We start from the raw sequence: 21,189 nt of genomic DNA on the forward strand, positions 1-21,189 counted from the left end.
AGTTTGTGTGAAAATACTAAAGCTAACTGAGTTAGAAAGCAACATTTCTTAATAATGACCGCAATGCTTGCAATGTAGTGAAGGTAATCACGCTATTTCAAATGTGGCTCGCGACGAGAACTCGGGCGCAGATGCATGAATGCAAAGTTGGTTCATGGCCACTCCCAAGCGACTTTTGACGTGCGCAGTTGCTCAAATCTAATCTGCCCTTAAGTGAGGGAGAAAGACAGAGGGAGAGGGAGGGAGAGAGAGAGAGGGAGAGAGAGAGAGAGAGAGAGAGAGAGAGAGGGGGAGGGAGGGAGAGAGAGAGAGAGAGGGAGGGACAGAGAGGGAGGGAGAGGGAGAGGGAGAGAGAGAGGGGGGGGAGAGAGAGTGAGAGGGAGAGAGAGGGAGGGAGAGAGAGAGAGAGAGGGAGGGAAGGAGAGAGGGGGAGAGAGAGAGAGGGAGGGAGAGAGAGAGAGAGGGGGAGGGAGAGAGAGATAGGGAGGAAGAGAGGGGGGGAGAGAGGTAGGTAGAGAGAGAGGGAGGGAGGGAGAGAGAGAGGGAAGGAGATGCCCCTTGTCCCTACCCAGGCTCCGCCCTCCTAATGACGCAACACTTTTGGCTCTGCTACTACTCAGGCAAAGAGCTTGTTCACGTACAATCTACAATACAATACAGAACAGTCACAGAATGTCTTTCTGCACAATTACCTTTTTGCATTGTTTCCACTTTTTACACACTTCATTTTCACATTCCTTATCTTTACTATTTTTATTTTTATTCTCCCCTCCCTGACTATTCCTGTGTTATTTGTGTCTTGAAATGTCCATGTGGGCATTTGTGTATTTGTGTATTTATGTAAGCTACTGGATACCTGAATTTCCCCCTGGGGATTACAGTTTTTCTCAATTGGTTTTGTACATTTCTCACAACAGAATAATGACTCTCAAAAGTCTTTGTTCAATTGTGACTTCCTGGTGTTACCTCTGCACATGGTCAAATCAGTTTCTCATTGTTTTCAGCATAAAGCAAATGCTCTCGTCTACCATGCCATGACTGTGTACAATTCTCAGTGATTTCGTACATTATCAATTGCTTTTGTCATATCACTCAAAAAGCTTTGTCACTGAATGCATGAAACTATCTCACCCCCCAAAACATTTAGGCCCTATGTCATAGTTTAAATCTTGACATGCAAAATGATTTACCAAGCTGTCATAATGTGATAAGCACTGTATAATTTCCATTGGATTTTTATCTATAAATGTGATCTGAATTGGTAAATTGCTCACAGGTAAATATTGGCTCTCTCTAATCAAAGGCAATAGAAGGGATAGCGAAAACAGGCATGCAATACAACAATAGGCACTGTACTGCATTATATTACTCTATGCCTCATGTGCCCTTTATAATTACGCTCCACGCAAAATTACAATATTTCCCTAGAATTTCACAAGACAGTAAGTGCACTTTATACAGTATCAGTGTATTGTTTCAAATTTATTTTGCTTTACAGTTCTAGATTTCTTTTCACATGGGCTTGCATGTCAAGACTTATACTATGACCTAGGGCTTAAATGTTTTGGGAGGTGAGATAGTTTCATGCATTCAGTGACAATGCTTTTTGAGTGATGTGAAAAAAGCAATTGAGAATGTACAGAAAAGCTGAGAATTGTACACAACCATTGCATGGTGGACGAAAGCATTTGCTATAGGCTGAAAAATATGAGAAACTGATTCTATCATGTGCACAGCTAACACCAGGAAGTCACAATTGAACAAAAACTTTTGAGAACTGTTATTCGGTTGTGAGAAATGTACAAAACCAATTGAGAAAAACTGTAAAAGGCATATGTAAGCACAGATGCCCTATTACTAAAATATGATGGTGCATTATCAAATGCTTTCAGTGGTACAATTAAAAAAGAGCTCAGAAATTCACCATTTGTTATAGGTAAATAGTAGTTAGTTTAGTTTAGCTTAGTTTAGTTTATTTGATAGGGACAGATACACGTACATAACATGTAGGTTGCATAACAACCAAACAGCAAGCATCCTAGCACTTATAGCCAAAAGCTAATTTCCGTCCCTAGAAGTCCAATCGTTCATTTTTGAAAACTATCGATCATATTTAAAATTGGTGTTTATTCTTCCATCCACCTCATGTATTCATTAAACATCATAATCACATTTCCTACAAATCCTACATCTGTCCTGTACTTACAGTTACGTATTCTTACACATTATCACACACACACACACACACACACACACACACACACACACACACACACACACACACACACACACACACAGGCGCGGAGTGGCCATCGGGAGAAATTTATTATAGCGGCCGCATTATGTCCTCAACCGGCCCCAAAGTGTTACGTATGTGTTAGCAAAGGCCAACTAACTATGTTTCACTTCTTATCATGTATGAGAAATTGACTCACCAGTATATATACCGTCTACCCGACCGCAATACCTCAGTGACGGTGTCAAACAGAAAATTGGCCACACCCAATTTCTCTACTGATACTGTCCCATTTTTGGAAATAAGGTCATGTTAAACCTCCCCTTGAGTTAAATAGTTGAGTTTTACCGTTCTCCTGTACTTTCAACCGTTTTGTAGTTATGGCAGTGCACATTTTACCTCCATGCTAGCAGTTAACATTGAGTCCTATGAGACCAGTTAGCCGTGAGCTGGTCTCATAGGACTCAATGTTAAGATAATGTTCATACACCGTAGATCGCGGAAGTTTACTAGATCTTAGTAACACTGTTACCAAAATAGCAATGACCAAGTCATAATGTATTACTAAAGGCCCCGTGCACTGCCATAGGAGTGTAGTACTATAGTAGTTAACTTTCAATGTCTATTACAGCGCGCCACAGGATATACGGTCTGCATTTCTACTAGCTACAGCTTTGTTGTCAGTACATTTTATTTACCATGATGCATATGAGCTCAGAAATGAACTGATAAAGCAATTCGATGAGTGCAATGAACATATAAATAAAACTACCTAAGCCTACAGAATAGGCTATCAGACAAATAGAATCTGAATCTACATTTTGAAGTCACTCTTCGAATGAAAAAGGTTCCTCACCCCTGCTCTTGAGAAAAACATCAATGTGCTTGGCCACTCTGGTTATTAACCCACTGACGCCTAAGGCACCTGCAAAAAAGGGTGCTGAATGCCTGAGCCCTTTTTGAGAAAATTTGCCCTCAGCCTCTAAAAACCTAAATAGCTCAGCCTCTGAAGCACATAAAAACATGCAATAATAAAGCATGTAAGCACTAAGACCCTCATCTTTCATTAGAATGTGTTCATCCATCTCAAACAAACAAATATTTTTAATAAAGTTTTCTCAAATCTCATGAGCCTGAATGTTGCGTAATGCAGCTCCAGATGCCAGGGCTATTGTTGCGCAATCAGGCATCAATGGGTTAAATGCTATTTTCTTAGAATCTCTGGTTAGAACTAAACCAAAGATTGTCTTAGTTCAAAATAGACCATCTCTGGTTAAACTAGTTCTACACCAAGCCGTTAGGTGGCAGTAGAAGTAATTCGCACGATGCGAATTCCACACACAAGCCATCAACCGTGGACAACCGCGGATACCAACAACAACTTACTGTTGGACAGGCCTGGACTGGGAGAACAAAATGTCCCGGGCATTTTTGGCCCAGACCTGCCCCTCATAATCAGCGGAGCACATCCGACTACTTATTGATCATGCGGCCTATGCGAAAGGGCGCAATATTCATGCATGAATCTCTCTTTCAGCTACCAGAAAACACCATGAAATGTGCGCTGACTATATCAACTATTTATTTAAAATGAATCTTAGTTTGGGCAGTGGTTTAGAAATGCAATAGGTGATCACACTCACAGCAAAAGTAATCTAGGCCTACTCTACTTCTATAATATGTGTGTTCTACATAAATGCAAAAGTTACACTGGCCTGAAGCCTATTCAGGGGTACAAGTGGCATCTCCTCCTCCAAATATGCAGACTGCCTATAACTGCAGATATTGAACAATACTTGGCTATCTGTGTTGCTTTCTTCTTATTTAGTCCAGCTATTTGCAAACCTCTGACACACAATTTATGAACATGGCCAAGGCTGTTTTGTAGCCACTTTCTGTCAATGCATGAATTACTGGTTGATACTTAACACATTTTTCAGCAAAGCACAGGTCCATATATGCATCAAAGCAGCATCCTATTTCCACAACTGTGATGGTTTTTACACACACACACACACACATACACACATTTTAGTAAAAGGGCAAAAAATGCCCTTGGGGCCCCCGACAATCCCCTTGCCTAGGGACCCCAAAACCCTAGAAACGGGCCTGCCCACCCCCCACTCCCTCGCACCCCACCTTCATTAATGATTTGGAATGAAATATCCGAGGTAATCAAATCAGAACCAATCTATCCTCTGTGATAGGGAATGTGGAGTTATGAAAGTGTGGGCCTTGTGTGCAGGCTATAGGGCCGATGGAAACCATGTGCTTGCACCGTATATTTTCGTAAAAGGCCATAAAATGACCTAGGGCGCCCAACAATCCCCTTGCCTATGTACCCCAAAATCCTAGAAAACTGGCCTGCCCACTCCCCACTCCCTCCCATATTGGATTTGGCGGCCATCTTGAAAACTATGTATTTTTCGCGACGCCTCCAACGCTAACATTAATCAGCATATCAAGAAGGATATGTGTACCGATTTTCATGCTTTTACTCAAAAGTGCACGATCAAATCACCCATCCGCTGGACTATAAGTTAAATACTTAGGATTGGTGCTGGATGACCACCTCAAATTTGACAAGCATATAAGGAAAATATGTTAAACAGTCAGACTCAATTCATACACTTACAGATTAATTAGAGACTGTTTGTCGTATGACGCAGCTAAAAGATACCTCCACTCAATGATACTCTCCCACATAGGGTAGGATCCAGATCCAGTGCATCTCTGCCACTCAACCAGAGAGGGAGGGAGGGGGAGTGAGGGAGAGAGAGGGAGGGAGAGGGAGAAAGAGGGGGAGCACAACCGTATCTCACTCATTTCGTGAAGTATTCACGAAAAAAATAGATTAATTTTCGTGGTGCATTCACGTTATTGCCCGCCTTTCGTAAAGTCTTCATGAAAATAATAGATTAATTCACTTGAATTGCCCGACTGTTGCCTAGCGACCCACTAGTTTGATGCCCTTTCGGTAGCCTACCGTCACATGCTAATCAAACATTTCAAACAAGCAATTTAGGGTTAGGTTTAGGGTCAAGGTTAGGGTTAAGGTTAGGGTTAGGGTTAGGTTTAGGGTTAAGTAGGGTTAAGGTTAGGGTTAGGTTTAGGTTTAGGGGACATAAGGCGTAAGTACCGAAAGGGTGTCGAATTAGTGAGTCCCGAGTGTATCAGCAGTGTTCTGTCAGCACCCCCTCCCCGCCCCTGCAGATGTTTGGATAACCATAGCAGCAGTGGGGCAATTCAAGTGAATAGGCAGCGTGAAAATTAATCTATTATTTTCGTGAAGACTTTACGAAAGGCGGGCAATAACGTGAATGCACCACGAAAATTAATCTATTATTTTCGTGAAGACTTTACGAAAGGCGTGAGATAGGGCTCGGGAGCAGGAGGTAGAGAGAGGGGGAGGGAGAGAGAGAGGGAGGGAGAGAGAGATGGGGAGGGAGAGGGAGATAGGGAGGAAGAGAGGGGGGGAGAGAGGTAGGTAGAGAGAGAGGGAGAGAGAGAGGGAAATGTTAACTGCTACACTGCAAAAAACGAATATCTGTAGAAGTGTAATATACTTGAATTCAGCATTTTGTTCTCATTACACTTGTTTTTGAATGTATTTTCTTGGTAAGACTGACTATTGTTAAGATTATTTGACTTGTTTCAAGAAAATTCATCTTTTTTATCCTACCTAGATAATAAAACTAGTTCTGAGCAGCTTTTTTCTTAAAATAGAACACATACTGACAGAGTCGCATCAACAATTAGACTGTGAGTACATTTTTATTTGTTTCAAGACAATAAGACAATCCAAATGAATGAGTTTTAAGAACTGGCTCGATCTCACTAAGATATTCTAGCTAATCAACTGTGATAGCATACAAATTAATAGGGCCATTGAGATTTCCATTCATGATTCATAGCTTTGACATTTCTGTTGTCTGAGCAGCATTTGGCATAGCAATTTCATGATTGTAAATCTGTATCCCATCTCAATGTGTCAAACACTTGATATTCACAGCAAAATATACTGTAGATGAATCAATAACACATATAAGTGAAAAGTGAAAGCCCATTGGGAAACTCCAACTCCCATTGTCATTGTGACACAGCACTCCACAGCACACAAGTGAACACTGCACACAACGAAATTGCATTTATGCCTCACCCGTGCAAGGGGGCAGCCCTCAGTGGCGCCCCATGGGGAGCAGTGCGGTGGGACGGTACCATGCTCAGGGTACCTCAGTCATGGAGGAGGATGGGGGAGAGCACTGGTTGATTACTCCCCCCACCAACCTGGCGGGTCTGGAGTCCAACCGGCAACCTCAAGTCTGACGCCCTAACCGCTCACCGATGACTGCCCTTATATTAAAAAAAAATAGGGAGTCCCACTCTGTGATTATGATCTTTCCTAATTGTTACCAAGAAACATCCATTTCAGAGATGATATTCAAAAAATCTAATCTTTGAACTGACATATGCCTCTGACGCCTTGATACCGTTGATGTGTGGCCCAATTCTTTTTCATGAGCAAATATACTGTTTGTTTGATGGGTAGGCTACTTTCGACAATTTTGCTATGATTTTTTTTTTAAAAGATTGTTTTTGGTCTTTTTTACAACTTTATTGATGACAGGACAGTTTGAGAGGTGGACAGGAGGCGAATGGGGAGAGAGATGCGGAGGGGTCGGCAAATGACCCGGACCGGGAATCGAACCCGGGTCGGCCACACGGCAGACGAGTGCCCTACCGGTTGCCCATGGCAGGGCCATTTTGCTTTGATTTACAAGACATTTGCAAACATTTTATAGGCCTAATTTAATTTAGAAATTTAGAATAAAAAAATAATGCTTTGACTCTATCTCATGCACACGTGTCTCATCATGCTCTGTCTAAATTTTTGTAAAGTTTCCGCCATCAGAGCAAAAAAGGTTGTGAGTTATTTCACTTAATTCTATGATAAGATGTATAGCATGGTCCTTGCTGCTGATAAAAACAAAAGTGAATATCTTCAGAAATATCAGCATCTGTCCAGACAACGTTTTTAGTTTGTTATCTATCATTAGATTCCATCGTTACACTAATTGGACATGTCTTGTATGGGTCTATTAATATGCAAACCTAGGCCTATAGCCTACCTGAAGTTATACCATCTAGATCAATATGATTTGACAAAATAAAGTGCTTCAATGCACGTTTTATTTCCTGTTGCACAACTGCAACAGTAAGGGCAACAGGTTTTTTGGTGTTCATTTTTAAGGCACACTCAAAAAAAATTTCTGGGTCCTGGTAAATATTAAGAAATATGTACAATATTATTATAAAATGGAAAAATGATTCATTGAAATCATATAAACACCATTTGAACTGTCGGCGTATGAACTTTTAAACAAATAATCTAAACAAATAATGTATGCACTTGAAAAAAGCTCATAATATTAACTGACATGCACATCACACTCCAGAACAGTAGGTGGCAGTAGGAAATGAATCGCCTACTGTCGAAACACATTTCCATTGACAGTATTTATCTTCTTCCTGCTGGCACCAAGTTGTTACCTTATTGGTACAGAAATATTTTACATAAATCAAAACTATATATGTGAAATTCATGCTGTAATTCAGGTGGGATAACAAACAAAAACAAAAAAACACCAAAGAGTAAAACCGGAAATGGAATTACGTCACTTCCTGTTCGTCAGTTGGTCTCCTGCTTTGAAATTGAGGCTATCGTTTTCAGCCGGGTAAGTTTCACAATCCGTTTCAATCCTTGTCATCTTTGGCAATATGCTTGTATTAAGACACTATTACGGTCATTTGTGAAGTATACTACGCTATTGTGATGTTTTTGGCATTTTTGTCTGTATGGAAAGTTAACCGATACGATTGTTAGATCATGCTGTGTGATCTGACAAGCTGTTTGTCTTGCATTCAAATATCCACTCTTAAACAGTAGCTTATCTTGTGCAACATCTTTAGGTGTAAAAAAAGTTACCTTAAGGTTTATCCAGTCTGAAGTGTAAATTACCAGCATAATTATTTTAAACATAGTTTAACACCTGCTGCTGTTTAGCTTAGCAGCTAGCTATTGCTCTCTAGCTTGCTATTGCCCTGTAATGCCCCACATGTTACTCAAAATATGTATCTTATTTTTTGTAATGGGCGTCACTATTGGCCAGTCCTGAATATCACCTTTGAAAAGCCATGTTTGCCGATATTGTGAGAAAAGGTTCACCTCTGTTTTTCAACTTGACAGATGGTTGCCCCCTGTGCGAGTGGAAGATGTGACTTTGAAGACAGTCATTGTAAAGGGTAGGATTTATGTCCATGTTCAATTGTTTTACACTTTACCCTCTGCTTGAACACTTTACTTACACCAAAGCAAAATGAGGATAAAAATATTTTTTAGCCAATTAGCTGTCATTTTCATGTTGGCATGGTGTACTGTCAACAGTTATTTTGTATTGTATGAAACATGGATATGGTGAAAAATATTTTTAATTAACTTTAATTTCACGCTGTCTTAAGTGGCTGTAGTCACGTTATTTACCAATATTTTTAAATGGTGACAATATTCCCCAGTCTAAAAAGTGGTGACGATGTACCTGACTTGCTTGCCATAGACAACAAGAAGTGGTGTTTCATGCATGGTGTGGAGTTGCTTGAGGATGCAAAATCATTGGTAATCCAACAACATGCGTCAGTCAACATCTATGCAGTGACATAGGCTATTTGATATGGCAGATTTTATTTGGTTGAGGCTACTCTACTCTCCTTGACCCCTGGTCTCAACTTAGGTTTTACAGGAAGTCAGTCAATGTCATTGTGATGTTAGCCCTCATCTTATCTTGTAATTTATGTGACATCAACTCCAGCACTCTAATTATGTGTTTTGTCATAGGTGCAAAAGGTTTGTCTAAGATAAGCTGGCAGTCTACACCGCATGGCCTGCGTTGCTGACATTGAGTGAAGTAAGTGTGGTGGTACATTATGTCATAACAGATAGTATTTAAGTGTTGATGTATGTCTGTCCTGTAGGATGTCTTTGTGGCTTGACCCCAGGTGTTGCCCAACCTGCAGGCCCAGAGATAGAAAGACATAGTCACAAGTCACAGGACAGACAGGAAGCACAACACAACTGGGCCTGACAACCATGTCATTTTCTTGTAATGTGTCTTTGACAGGTTAATGCAGAGTTCCTGTGCCTGACAGATACTTGAGGAAGCATCTTGGAGGTTCTCAAGGAGAAGGGAGGTGTTGCCAGAAGGAAGGTAGGATAACTCATGGCTCCAACAGCTAATGGAAACATTGTGTTTGAGTTGCAAACAATCTAATGAAGTTGGGTATTAGGTATTAGAAGGTCAGACATTAGGTGTGGGAGACGCATGGCCCACCTCTAGGTTCACTGACTCTGAATTTTGAACAGTTCTGATTATGATGTTCACAAACGATCTGCACCCCAATAAAGAGAGCATGCGATAAGTGGCACCTGCATATCACTGACAAGCACACTATTAAATGCCCCCTATTAGTGGCCATGGTTGTCATTCACTAGACATCAGCATTTTTACATTTAGTGCCATTAAAGCTACATAAAAAGTGTGTGCACAGTGTTAAGCTTTCTGCATTTTCTTTTTCCACCATCAGGACTAGAGTGGCGAAGTGATCCAAAGGCAGACTGCACATCTACGTGTATGGTTTGCAAGGAACATCCCGTGCCAGAGACTGTGATACAAGGCATGGAGCTGTACAGTGAACTCGGAGCATCTCTTGTGCATGTGTGATGCTCTTTGGACTCGGTTACCGGTATATACCCTCAATCTCAACTCTGTGGATTTGGATTTACAATTTTAAGTATCCAGATGAACTGAAATATATGTTCTGGTGAATTTGGAAAATATGCCCAAAAGGTTCAATCACTATAAACTACAGTAAATATGTTGGACACTGGCAATCTCAGGTTCTAAGACATTGTATAAAAGGACAATCCATCACATTTCTATGCATACTTTTATGTGCTGTTCTCTGATCTGAGTTGATGATTTTTTTTGTCCTTATCGTAGCTCAGCATGGCATTGAGTATCATTGAGGGGTTTTTTCTAAGCATTTTCTATGCAGATTAAAAGATGAGCACTATAATGAAAGGCGTAATAAGACCTCAGTAGCACTTCATGGGCACATTGATATCATAATTAAAAACATTTCTCTCTCCCTCTCCTCCACCACTTTGGGAAAGAATCAAAGAGCCAAAAGTGATCCTGCGGGCAGTTGGTCAATTCTAAAATGTCCATTCACAAATAACATCTTTTTCATGAATGTCTAAGTAAATAAGTGAATAAATAGACACATACTGTTCTGTTGAGAGTATGTTTTTCGGCCAAAGATATCTGACTGCATTCAAAATGGTGGATTAACATGCAGAGGACCCCACTATTGCCCAAGCGATTATGACATTACTTAGAATTTGCTGGTGGTTGTAAGCATTCATGAAAAAGATGACATTTCTGAACAGGCCACATAAATTAATGTGGTACAGTACACTGATAATTTCAGGTTTTCTGTTTAATTTCTGTTTAATCATACGATTATATTGTCTAGATTTTGGTGCTTTATTATCGTTTGACTGCATGTTTGTCCAGCTGATGAAATATTAATAAAAGAAATGTTTTGAAGTTCTTGTCAAGTATATTTTTCTCATACACCTAAACAAGATATTAATTCTACATGAGAAAATAAGTATTCTAGCTAAGAAAATCAGACTAGTTTTAAGACTTTAAATGAGCTGGAAACAAGTAAATTTGCCTTGTTTTAAGCGTATTGTATGCTTGTTTTGAGCAATAATTTCTTGGATGACATCTAATTCTAAGCAATAATGACTAATAAAGGAGACGAAATTGCTTAAAATAAGAAAAAAAATCTTAACAAGCAACAGAAAAATAAGATTTTGATACTTGTTTCAAGTGTTTTTCTATGCCTACCGCTTAGATATTATTTTCTTGTTTTAAGAATTCTTACCAAGTCCAATTTGCTCGCTGCACTGGCAGATTATTTTGCTCAAAATAAGCAATTTTTCACCTAAAACACTATATGTTTTGCTTATTTTTGTAGAGGGCTTTTTTGCAGTGTAGCTTGGAAGTAAAATGGGCACTGCCATAACTAGAAAACGGTTGGAAGTACAGGAGAAAAGCCTATTATTTAACTCAAGGGGAGATGTAAAATAAGCTTATTTCCAAAAATGGTATCACTTTAAGGGGTTAATGGCTAGTGATCCTGGAAAACCACCACTGACCGGTGAGCAAAAGGTGAAAACACACACACACACACACACACAGTTTGATTATTTTATTTGGGAGGACCAATAATTATTGAGATACAATATAACAGGTGTCACCAACGTGGTGCCCGCGGGCGCCAGGTAGCCCTCCAGGAGCTTCTGAGGTGCCCACCAAGGATGTTATTAAACAGTGATGACAACCACATTTTAGTCACAGTTAATGCTTTTCTTAATTTAATTAATTTAAATATGAGATTATTTATTCTTTATAACCTATAAGCAAATTGTCATTTAATAATAGTGTGATTTGAGAATGATTCCAAGACATCAGTAGAGGATTTTGAACAAAAGTTGCCCTCGGGTAGCCCTCAGGTAGCCCTTGGTAGCCCTCAGACCCAGAAAGGTTGGGGACCCCTGCAATATAACAATAGATAACAGTACAGCGCCCCAAACAATATTAAAGAAGCAATAATGTGTCTTCTCTCTCTAACTCAACCTCATCCTGGTCTGGTTTGACTAGATGAGAAGAGGGAGATAGATCATTTATCACAAGGTATGCAGCACTTGCAAAATATTCTAATTAATATAGTATTCAGTGTATAGCCTACTCATAAATTGACCTAGATTAATGATAAATTTTAAGTTTCTTCTAACAGGCGCATTAGAAGAGGGGTTCAGTTCCTGTTATCAAAATGCATCTCTCAATGCATAAGGAAGCTACTTTAATAGCTTGAATGATGAAAGGAAATCATGAACAACTGTAGCCTATCACCACAATGTTTTAGTGTGTCAAATATGTTAAGAACGCATTACCATACTGAAGTTTCAAAATGAGCGGTGCTGAAAGTGGTAGGCTACATAGGCCTATAAAATACTCTACAGATAAAACTGTATCAGAAGCTTATTCAAAAGAAATTCTTCAATCATTTATCATTTCTAATTGTCCTGGATAAAATAACAGCTGAGAGAGAGAGAGAGAGAGAGAGAGAGAGAGAGAGAGAGAGAGAGAGAGAGAGATGCTAGGTCTTTACCTATAGAATATGGTTTGATTGTGCTCCAAGAGTTTACAATAAAAAAAAAAAAACGTATGCCAAACCTTTTCCACACGCTAGATGCGACAACTGTTACACGACATATGGACATTTTCACTGCGTGGTAAATGTGATTACGCAAACGATCGCTGAATATTTAGCGAGAGTAGGCACGAGTTTGACAGTCTTCGAAACGCATTTGGTGCATGGAATGCTTTAGAACAACACCACTGGTGTTCCATTTGACGGCGAACGCTATACATTTGGCACACTGCCGTGGCTACTATATTGTTAATATTATTCACGTCAGTGGTATGGAATGTTTGTCTTCTCAATAGGCTATGTCCGCGAGTCGTGCGACCGGTTCAAAGCACTCAAGCACACTTATGGTGGTGGAAATGAATGGCCTATTTAATATTAATGTTTAATGCTGAAGTGAGAGTTGGGGAGAGGCATGGAGTATCCTAAAGTTTGAAAGAACAGATCTTGACTTGACTCATACCTGTCAGGGCTCGTAGAGGCTACTACTGCCGCTTTCACCTGCTGGCTCCTAGCGTGCTCCTTCACTTCCAACATGCAGAAGTTGTTGTCCCTCTCCTGCTGCTACAACATGCGTGAACACATTATCTTGCCTCTGCTGCAAGTTTTTTATCCCTTTTCCGCAAGCTTTTCCACACCACTTTTTTAGTTTTAGTCTCTCCATCGCTTGTGTCTCAAATTTGCGCGCGTAATGCAGGGTAGGGGTGGGGCCACAATGAATAGTTAAGTCCGACTCAGGTGCACCAATGGGACACCCCCTCCCTCTACCCCCTTTATGTGTGGGCTGATGTCATTGGAGGAGGGCCGAGGGCCGTCAGCACGAAATTGTGAGCCGCCGGTCACATTAAAAAAAAAAAAAAAACATTAATAACAATTATTTTTAAAAACCAACATCGCCCTCTAGGGGCGTCAGCCCACCGGGATTTTGTCAGATTGCCAGTCCCGTTGGAGTAGGCCAAAGCATGCTCTGTCTGTCTCGTTTCACTGTTCTCGGTTTCTTGGCGATTTTGGGGGAAAAGCTACTCTCATACCAACGGAAAATGAGCTACACATACATGTAAGTACATTTTACTCAATGCCGACTGTTTAAAGGTGCCGGTATGCTTGCTGCGAGCTGTAAATTACGCGCGTCACCGTGAGCAACCGACTGGACATGCTTGCTTCAAAAGCAGTTGACCAAGACGCAAAGAACTGGCGTTCATAAAAGTTGCTGCCATTGTCATTTACATATCAAGCACACTTTCTTACGATCACCCCCAGCGAGTTTGAAGATATTGCACCTGACGCATGCATTTGGCTGCCATGTCCAACGCGTGCGAAAGTGACATCAAATGCGCGTGTTAACGCGTTCATGAACGAATCGTGCACACGCTCGCGTATCCTGCAGCAAGCATACCGGCACCTTAAGTGTTTTTAAGTTTCAGTACCCCAGAGCGATTGAATATATCTGAATGCACGGATCCACCATTGCTAAGTTGAAGCTGAACTCGTGCCCTCAATAAATAGGACTAGTCATAGTCTAGTTCCTGCTGTACGCTAGTCATTTATTTTGACTGTGTGCATCCTAATGACAAAATGTAGTGGTAAAACAGGGAATATGTTAAGTGCACACGTTGTTGGTAAATTGCTTGGCATTGCGTGTTCACTTCTCAGTTGCCGTTCCCTTGCCTTGAGATGTAATACTACAATGGCTACCGTTAGCATGCTATTGCGATAGCTCACCGGCTAGATGCTGGGCAGTTGTAGGGGTATAACTAGACAATGTGGAACTGCCGGTAGCTCTAATTTAGTTATATCTGCAAAAACCACTGGCTTCCATACGTCTGCCCACCATCTGGTTAGACGTCTTGCCAATGTATTTTACATCAGTAAAAATACATATTGGCGACTGATTGGCAGGACTGATGTGCCGTCTGGGTATGTTGGTTACACCCTGTATAGCTCTTCTGCTTTACAAGTTTTACTAGGTTTGCTTCGGTGGCAAATGAAAATATACAGAGAAGTCAACTGTAAAATAAATGGGCCTGTCAACTGTTCAGGCCTAGAAAAATTAATGTTTTGGTTCCGGTTGCCGACCGACCCCATCATTTTTGGATGAGTTTTTGGAATCCTCAAAAAAATATTGATGTTGTGTGGAGGACGGTTGTTCATATAGACAAGACACAACACGTTTCTTCATTCCCATAACTCGCCATCTCTCACTTCCTACCTGCCTGCAAGTTACTGAATTTGCATCGCACGACTATCCACATAGGAGCAAAACACACGCGCGCGCCTGCAGCACCGGCGCGGGCCGCCGGCTTGATATTAGAAAACCTCAAATGTCACTGCAGAGTTGCGCACCTACTCGGTCACATTGTAGGCTAATTATTATGCTACAACATGCTAATTGGTAGTCGTTGTAGCTCGTGAGTTTTAAACAACTTGCCTCATGGCATTCTTGCATACTAATAGCCTACGATGTAGGATAGTTTGGGAACCTGGCGAAAATGCCTGTCAAATAATAAGTCAATAGCCTTACCTCACCCGACACAGCCTGACCACCCGCCTCGAAATGCAACACACAGACAACATTATGAGTATCCACGATTTTTGAATGTATTGATATTGTCTCGTCGTGTTAGAAAAGGGCTTCCATTCAGTCGCGCTGCATGTTCGACGAGATGCATAACTCGTTATAGCAATAGGCTACTAAAGTAGCACTGTATCAATACCTTGTAAAATAAGTTAATATGAGAGAAGGGAAATGCTTTGCCCAAGTTTTCCTTCATTCTTTCATTTACCACAAGGCTTGGTTAACCAAGAAGTCCGTTGGCCTGCGCCCGTTATTTTCTCGCTCTCTCTCTCTGCTTGTCCCTCCACCATTGCACAGGAGCAGGGCGCCTGTCACTGTCTCACTCTCCGCACCTCCTCCAAATAATGAAATAGAAATGAACGATGATGTCGCCACAAATACGACTGTTCGATGAAGACCTAGGACTACTACAGTTGCCTACAATAATGATTTAATGGCAATGACGATGTTGCCCCTCAATCACCCTTCATTAAAACATTCATATCGCCTCAGGTGTCTACATCCTCGCGTAAAACAAAAAAGTGAGTAGGCCTAAATAGAATGTTTGCAAGCCAGAACCTTCATCCCAATGAAAATATGGTCTAAAACGGATGATGGAAAGGAATCAAAAAAGTAAACGGGACATAGGCCTACAGGAGTTAAAATAGCAGTGTCAGGCAACTGACAGCTGGACAAGTTTTGCCAGAAACGGTAGGCTATTACGCATCATATCCTCATTTCGGTGACGGTCAGTATAATTGGCTCATTAATGCTTATTATATTTCATTGTAGCTTCAGCTGTAGGCCTCACTCCACTATCGTCCTTGGCATTGTTCCAACAACGTTTATGACGAAATCTGGCACATGTGGGGGTTTGGGGGTGTCGGACATAAAAATAAAAAAAAATGGAAAAAAAATAAAAAATCCGACCGACCCATGACCAAAGCTGACAACCAACCGGAACCAAACTTTTCTTTTTCTTAGGCCTCAGTACAGCTAACTTCCATTTAATTTGGAAGGGAATGGAATTGGATAATTTCTTTAATCTGAATGTAAACTGCATAAATACTGTGGTAATGTAATGTTAATAGTAGGCTGCTTTCTTTTTTGTCCCTGTGATAACAACTCGTTCGTTCAAAATATTGTATGATTGAATGATTGTTTACGTTTTGTATTGATAAAGGTTATAAAGAAAGAATCAGTGATATTTAAAATAAGAAAATGAGGGTCTTAGTCACTATTTTTAAACATCCTTGGTGGGCACCTCAGAAGGTCCTGGAGCGTTGGTGATGCCTGAAGGTCCTGGAGCGCGACCTGCCATAAGGGGGTGCGCGAGCTGAATAGAGCAATGGCGGATATGTCAGTTTTTATCCAACATTAATGAACATGGAGTAGGTTTTAATTGTATGGTGAATTGTATGCTGGAAAGGTCCATCTGAAGTGTAGTTTAACTTCTAGACTATTGGAAAAGAGTGCATAAGTGTGCATAATGTACAGTGAATGCGCAGTGAATCATACTTCCGTAGCATCAGTACACCAAAATATTCCCTTAGGGGGTGCGCGAACCACATTGAAATGTAGAAGGGGGTGGGCAGGGGAAAAAGTTTGGGAACCACTGAACTAGAACAGGCATCACCAACACTGTGCCCGAGGGCGCCAGGTAGCCCTCCAGGACCTTCTGAGGTGCGAGTAGCCCTTGGGTAGCACTCGGTACCCCTCAGGTAGCCGTTGGTAGCCCTCAGTCCAAGAAAGGCTGGGGACCCCTGCTCTAGAATGTGCATGTTTGTGCATATCTGAAGTTATCATGTCCATCCATTTAATTATCTCAGAAAAGAAACACCAGCTAGTTTCTTTAAAAAGGGGCAGTAAATAGTCAAGTCTCTTCCAACCATTTGTGTTCAGCCCCATTACGTCACATCTGTTATATATGTTACGTTTGTGTTGTATTGATTATGTATTGCTGATCCTACAGATCCTGGCAGGGAGACGTAGTGTCCTGCAGGATGGTGAAGGGCCAATCTTCCAAGAGTGATACAAGAGACCACAGAAGATTATCCTCATTGTGCTCAATATGACTTGCTTACTGATACATTTGCTATGTCAATCTGAGGTGCATGGCGAAGTATTTATTTATTTGTTGTTTCTACAGCTCCCGGAAGTGAGACAGAGTGCCTGGTGCAGGATGACGAGGACGCCGTGACCAGAGAGCTCAAGTAGACCCTGTAGCAGTGTTGCCAGATTGGGCTGGTTACCCGCCCAATTGGGCTAGTTAGGATGTCCGTGTGCGGGTAAAAATGGCATGTAGCAGAAAGAAACGCCCAATTTTTGCCATAGAACTCAATAGAATTGGGCGGGATTTAGTGATTCCAGGTGGGTTTTGAGCATCTGCGGGTAAAAAGGGAAAATTTGGCCATTTGGTGTTTTTCTGCAGTTTTGGGCCCATAGAAGTCTATGCAATTTGCTGAAATTGGGCGGAATTTAGCGCATTTTGACGTTTTTTGAGAACCTTTTGATTTGTTCAAACACATCTGTCAACACTGCTTGCAGGCATGATTGGCGGCTGAAGACATTAAAACAACAGCAATGTTTTATAATACTGTATATACAGTACCTATCTAGTCTGTACTAAAATGCAGTGTCTGTACTATATTGGAGTATATTTTTTCCTCTTACTTTCATATTTACAACATATTTACTATGAATTGACAACTTTTACTCAAATACTGTACATTTCTGTATGTACTGAAGTTTGTATTTGCCTGAAAAGTACAGCATAGGCAAGTTAACCTGGAGCCTCTTGTTAACCATAACCTGTTTATGTGAAAGCCTTAATAAAAATGATGTATCTAACTTAGATTCTAAGGGTAGGCGGGCCTATGTGTATGGGGCACCTAAGTCACGCCCTCTACTTCCTGGTTCATGGGGCAGGGGGAGTCAAAAAAAAAAATTACTGGGCTTGAAAATTAGTGGTTTTCTTGACACCAATTCAAGCCTTGGACCTCCACCTATACACCACAAATCCAAAAATCACTCATTTTCAAACCCAGTTATCATTTTTTGACTCCCTCTGCCCCATGAACCAGGAAGTAGAGGGCGTGACTTAGGTGCCCCATAGTTTTAAACTATTTATATGAAATGCATGGTTCCTGTCAAAGTGTGTACATTGTGTGGTGTGATATTAAAAGTGCTTAGAAAATAATAATTTCATTTCCATTTTCTCAATAAATCAAAATCATGCATGCTATTGCCCCACAGTACAGCCTATAATGATGTGAATGCACAAAGTAAAATCATCCTAGCTACATGAGTAGTAATGATCATAGTTGCATAATGATAATAAGGACCTATAAACTAATCTTAACCAATAGAGGGTCATAGTCACAGACATCCTATAGGAAGACTAGATGCGCCATCCGCATTCCCATCATGCAAGTCGAACATCCGCGCATGGCGGCCATGTTAGCGCAGCCTGCTGGCTCAATCAGTTGCAGAAGTTTTTGGTGATCCATACTCTTCAGATGGCCATAATTCCCTCAAATTTATGTCGGTTTTCGAAAGGCTTGGTTTGTTATACAGTATAAAAAAATCTGAACGTAAGTATTATGTTGATACTATTACATTACATTATAATGTACATGGGCCTACAATCATGTATAATATGGTTTAGTAGGCTTATTCAAGTAATTAAATAGATCCCATAAACAAATGCACAAAGTATTATTTTATATTTTGAGTTGTTTGCAGGGGTGACTCGCACACAGAATGACCACTCAAACAGAGTGTTTTTTTCAGAGTGTTCTTTTTACTTGGTGGAGCCCAGAAGGGTGAAGAAAAACAATAAAATAAAAGGTGCAAACGTTACAGGGTTTGTCAGGTGCTTACAATTAGTGGCTAATTAGCCACATACCAATCACAGACAGAGCACTGTTGTAAGAAAACTTCAGTTTACAAACATTACAAAGTACAGCAGTGTGTAAAACATTTTTTTTTTTTACAAAAAACAAGACATATCCAACTCCTCATTAATTCCAGTTGGGTGCATCGCTTTTAAATAATAAATATATCTACATTCGTGTTGTAGAAGTAATTTGTCAGTGTCGTCTGTTAGGAGTAATTAGGTCAATGCCACAGAAGTCCAAGTCAGTAGGCCTAATTGAATGTTTGCCATCAGCAAAATGCCTAGCCACTGCAGATTTGGGGTCTTGTCTGCGGATGGCGCTCTTGTGCTCATTAATCCTAAGTCTCTTGTCTGGTGATTTTACCTACGCATTGAACGCCACATTTAGTGCACACCAAAAGGTAAACAACATTAGTTGATCTGCATGTAATACATTTCCTAATTCTGTATTCTTTTTTGTGACAAAACTAGAAAACACATTGACTTTTTTCGTGTTGGAGCAGGCAGCACAATTGCGACATGGAAAGAAACCTGTGGCATTGTCCAGACGTTCTGTGCGGCTAGGCCCTCTGTAAGTGTCTGCACGAACAAGACAATCCCGGATGTTTTTTGCCCTGGAAAAGGATAAGAGCGGCAGTGTATTGAAAATGTCTTTCCCAATGTCATCAGTAGACAGGATATGCCAATGCTTTTTAACCACATCGCAAATAACGCGGCCAAGTGGTGAATAGGTGGTGTTAAACACACAGGAAAAGGTTTTCTGTTTTTTTTGTGTTGGTATTACACAGAAGGTCGTTTCTATTTTTCTCATTCACTCGTGTGAGTGCCTCATCTAAAGTTTTTCTTGGGTAACCCCTTTCGATGAATTTTTGGAAGAGCTTGTGGGCCTCCACCTGAAAGTCTTCGTCTCTTTTACAGATGCGCCATACTCTAAGGAACTGGCTGTAAGGCAGACCTTGTTTGAGAGAGTTAGGATGGTGACTCGAGTGATGTAGAAGACTATTTCTGTCAGTGGGCTTTGTAAAAAGACTTGTAAGGGATTGTTTTCCATCAACGTAATGCACAACAACGGTTAAAATGTGTATTTGCTCTTGGTCCATCTCTATTTTTGGAATAATCAATAAGTTGGAAGCATATTACTCTACTGTGCGTTTTACCTCAGTCTGCACTTAAGTTTTAAGGAGCCCTACTATGTATATACACGTGTCAATATTTCAGCGAAATAACATCATACATATTTCAGCATCTCAACGTCTCAATTTCTTCTAGAGCGAGACCGATTCTTGCTGCGCTCCTGACCGGTGTGTGTGTGTGTGTGTGTGTGTGTGTGAATGCTAACCCTGCTAACCAATAGCGGAGCTCTTTTACTTTGAGTCACGTGCCTTTTTCGTCCAATAAGAGTGAGCCTAATCAGAGGTCCAGGCAGGCTCTAGCTGCCTGTCATATGGTAATCGTTGGGCAATTAGCATCCTGCTGTGAAAACTCGCTGTGGGCAGACAACGTCTAACCTATGAGAACGGTATCTCTCCTTGGCTCCCATTATAGCCCTGTTGGCGAACGCAGCCAAGTAAAAGAATGGGAGTCTATTGGGCTAAATGGCTCAGCAGGGATTTGTGACGGTTCTGTTCTCTGGTTTGTAAAGATGTGTGCACATTCTGTACCTTATCATGGAAGTTGTATTAGAGGTGAAGTTAAAGGTTCCTGACATGGCTTTGTTCTCCCAAAGACGTGTTAGTTTTGTCCTGCAACACGCTAGCATTCGGCTAATACCTGCTGGCTGAGGAATCTCTGCGACTATTCACGACCAGAGCTGAGGAGAGACACACTCTGACGGATCCTCACAGAGACATCTACGGTCACACGCCTCAAAACCCGCCACCGCCGTGCAACATGTTAATTGAAGGTGCCCAAATTCTTAAGGATGGGCGCAGTCATTTCCTTTACCCCATTTGCACGTAGGCTACTGCGTTTCCACCACCTTAAATGCAATAAATAACAGGTGTCCGCAACAATCCTAACATAACTTTAAACACATCGACATCTGAAGTCAGACTTAAAACTACAAAACAAATGGCGTAGTGCCGTAAAGTCGATTGTCACGTTTTATGTAATTGCTATAGTTGAAATAAGGGTCATTTTCACAAATCTAACACTTGACAAGATGCA

The 21,189-nt window shown here is 40.9% G+C and overlaps 1 protein-coding gene and 1 long non-coding RNA gene across 2 annotated transcripts in view; one reads left to right on the top strand and one right to left on the bottom strand.

Moving 5' to 3' along the window:
• Positions 1-21,189, bottom strand: part of LOC134443512 (serine/threonine-protein kinase MRCK alpha-like) — a 167,722-nt gene that overhangs the window by 91,711 nt on the left and 54,822 nt on the right. The gene's annotated exons all lie outside the window — the stretch shown is intronic.
• Positions 9,140-10,256, top strand: LOC134443529 (uncharacterized). The gene is made up of 3 exons (XR_010033689.1): positions 9,140-9,198; positions 9,412-9,498; positions 9,875-10,256. It is a non-coding gene; the product is annotated as an uncharacterized LOC134443529 (long non-coding RNA).

Source organism: Engraulis encrasicolus, unplaced genomic scaffold (genome assembly GCF_034702125.1).
Source record: "Engraulis encrasicolus isolate BLACKSEA-1 unplaced genomic scaffold, IST_EnEncr_1.0 scaffold_33_np1212, whole genome shotgun sequence".
Taxonomy (NCBI): Eukaryota; Metazoa; Chordata; class Actinopteri; order Clupeiformes; family Engraulidae; genus Engraulis; species Engraulis encrasicolus.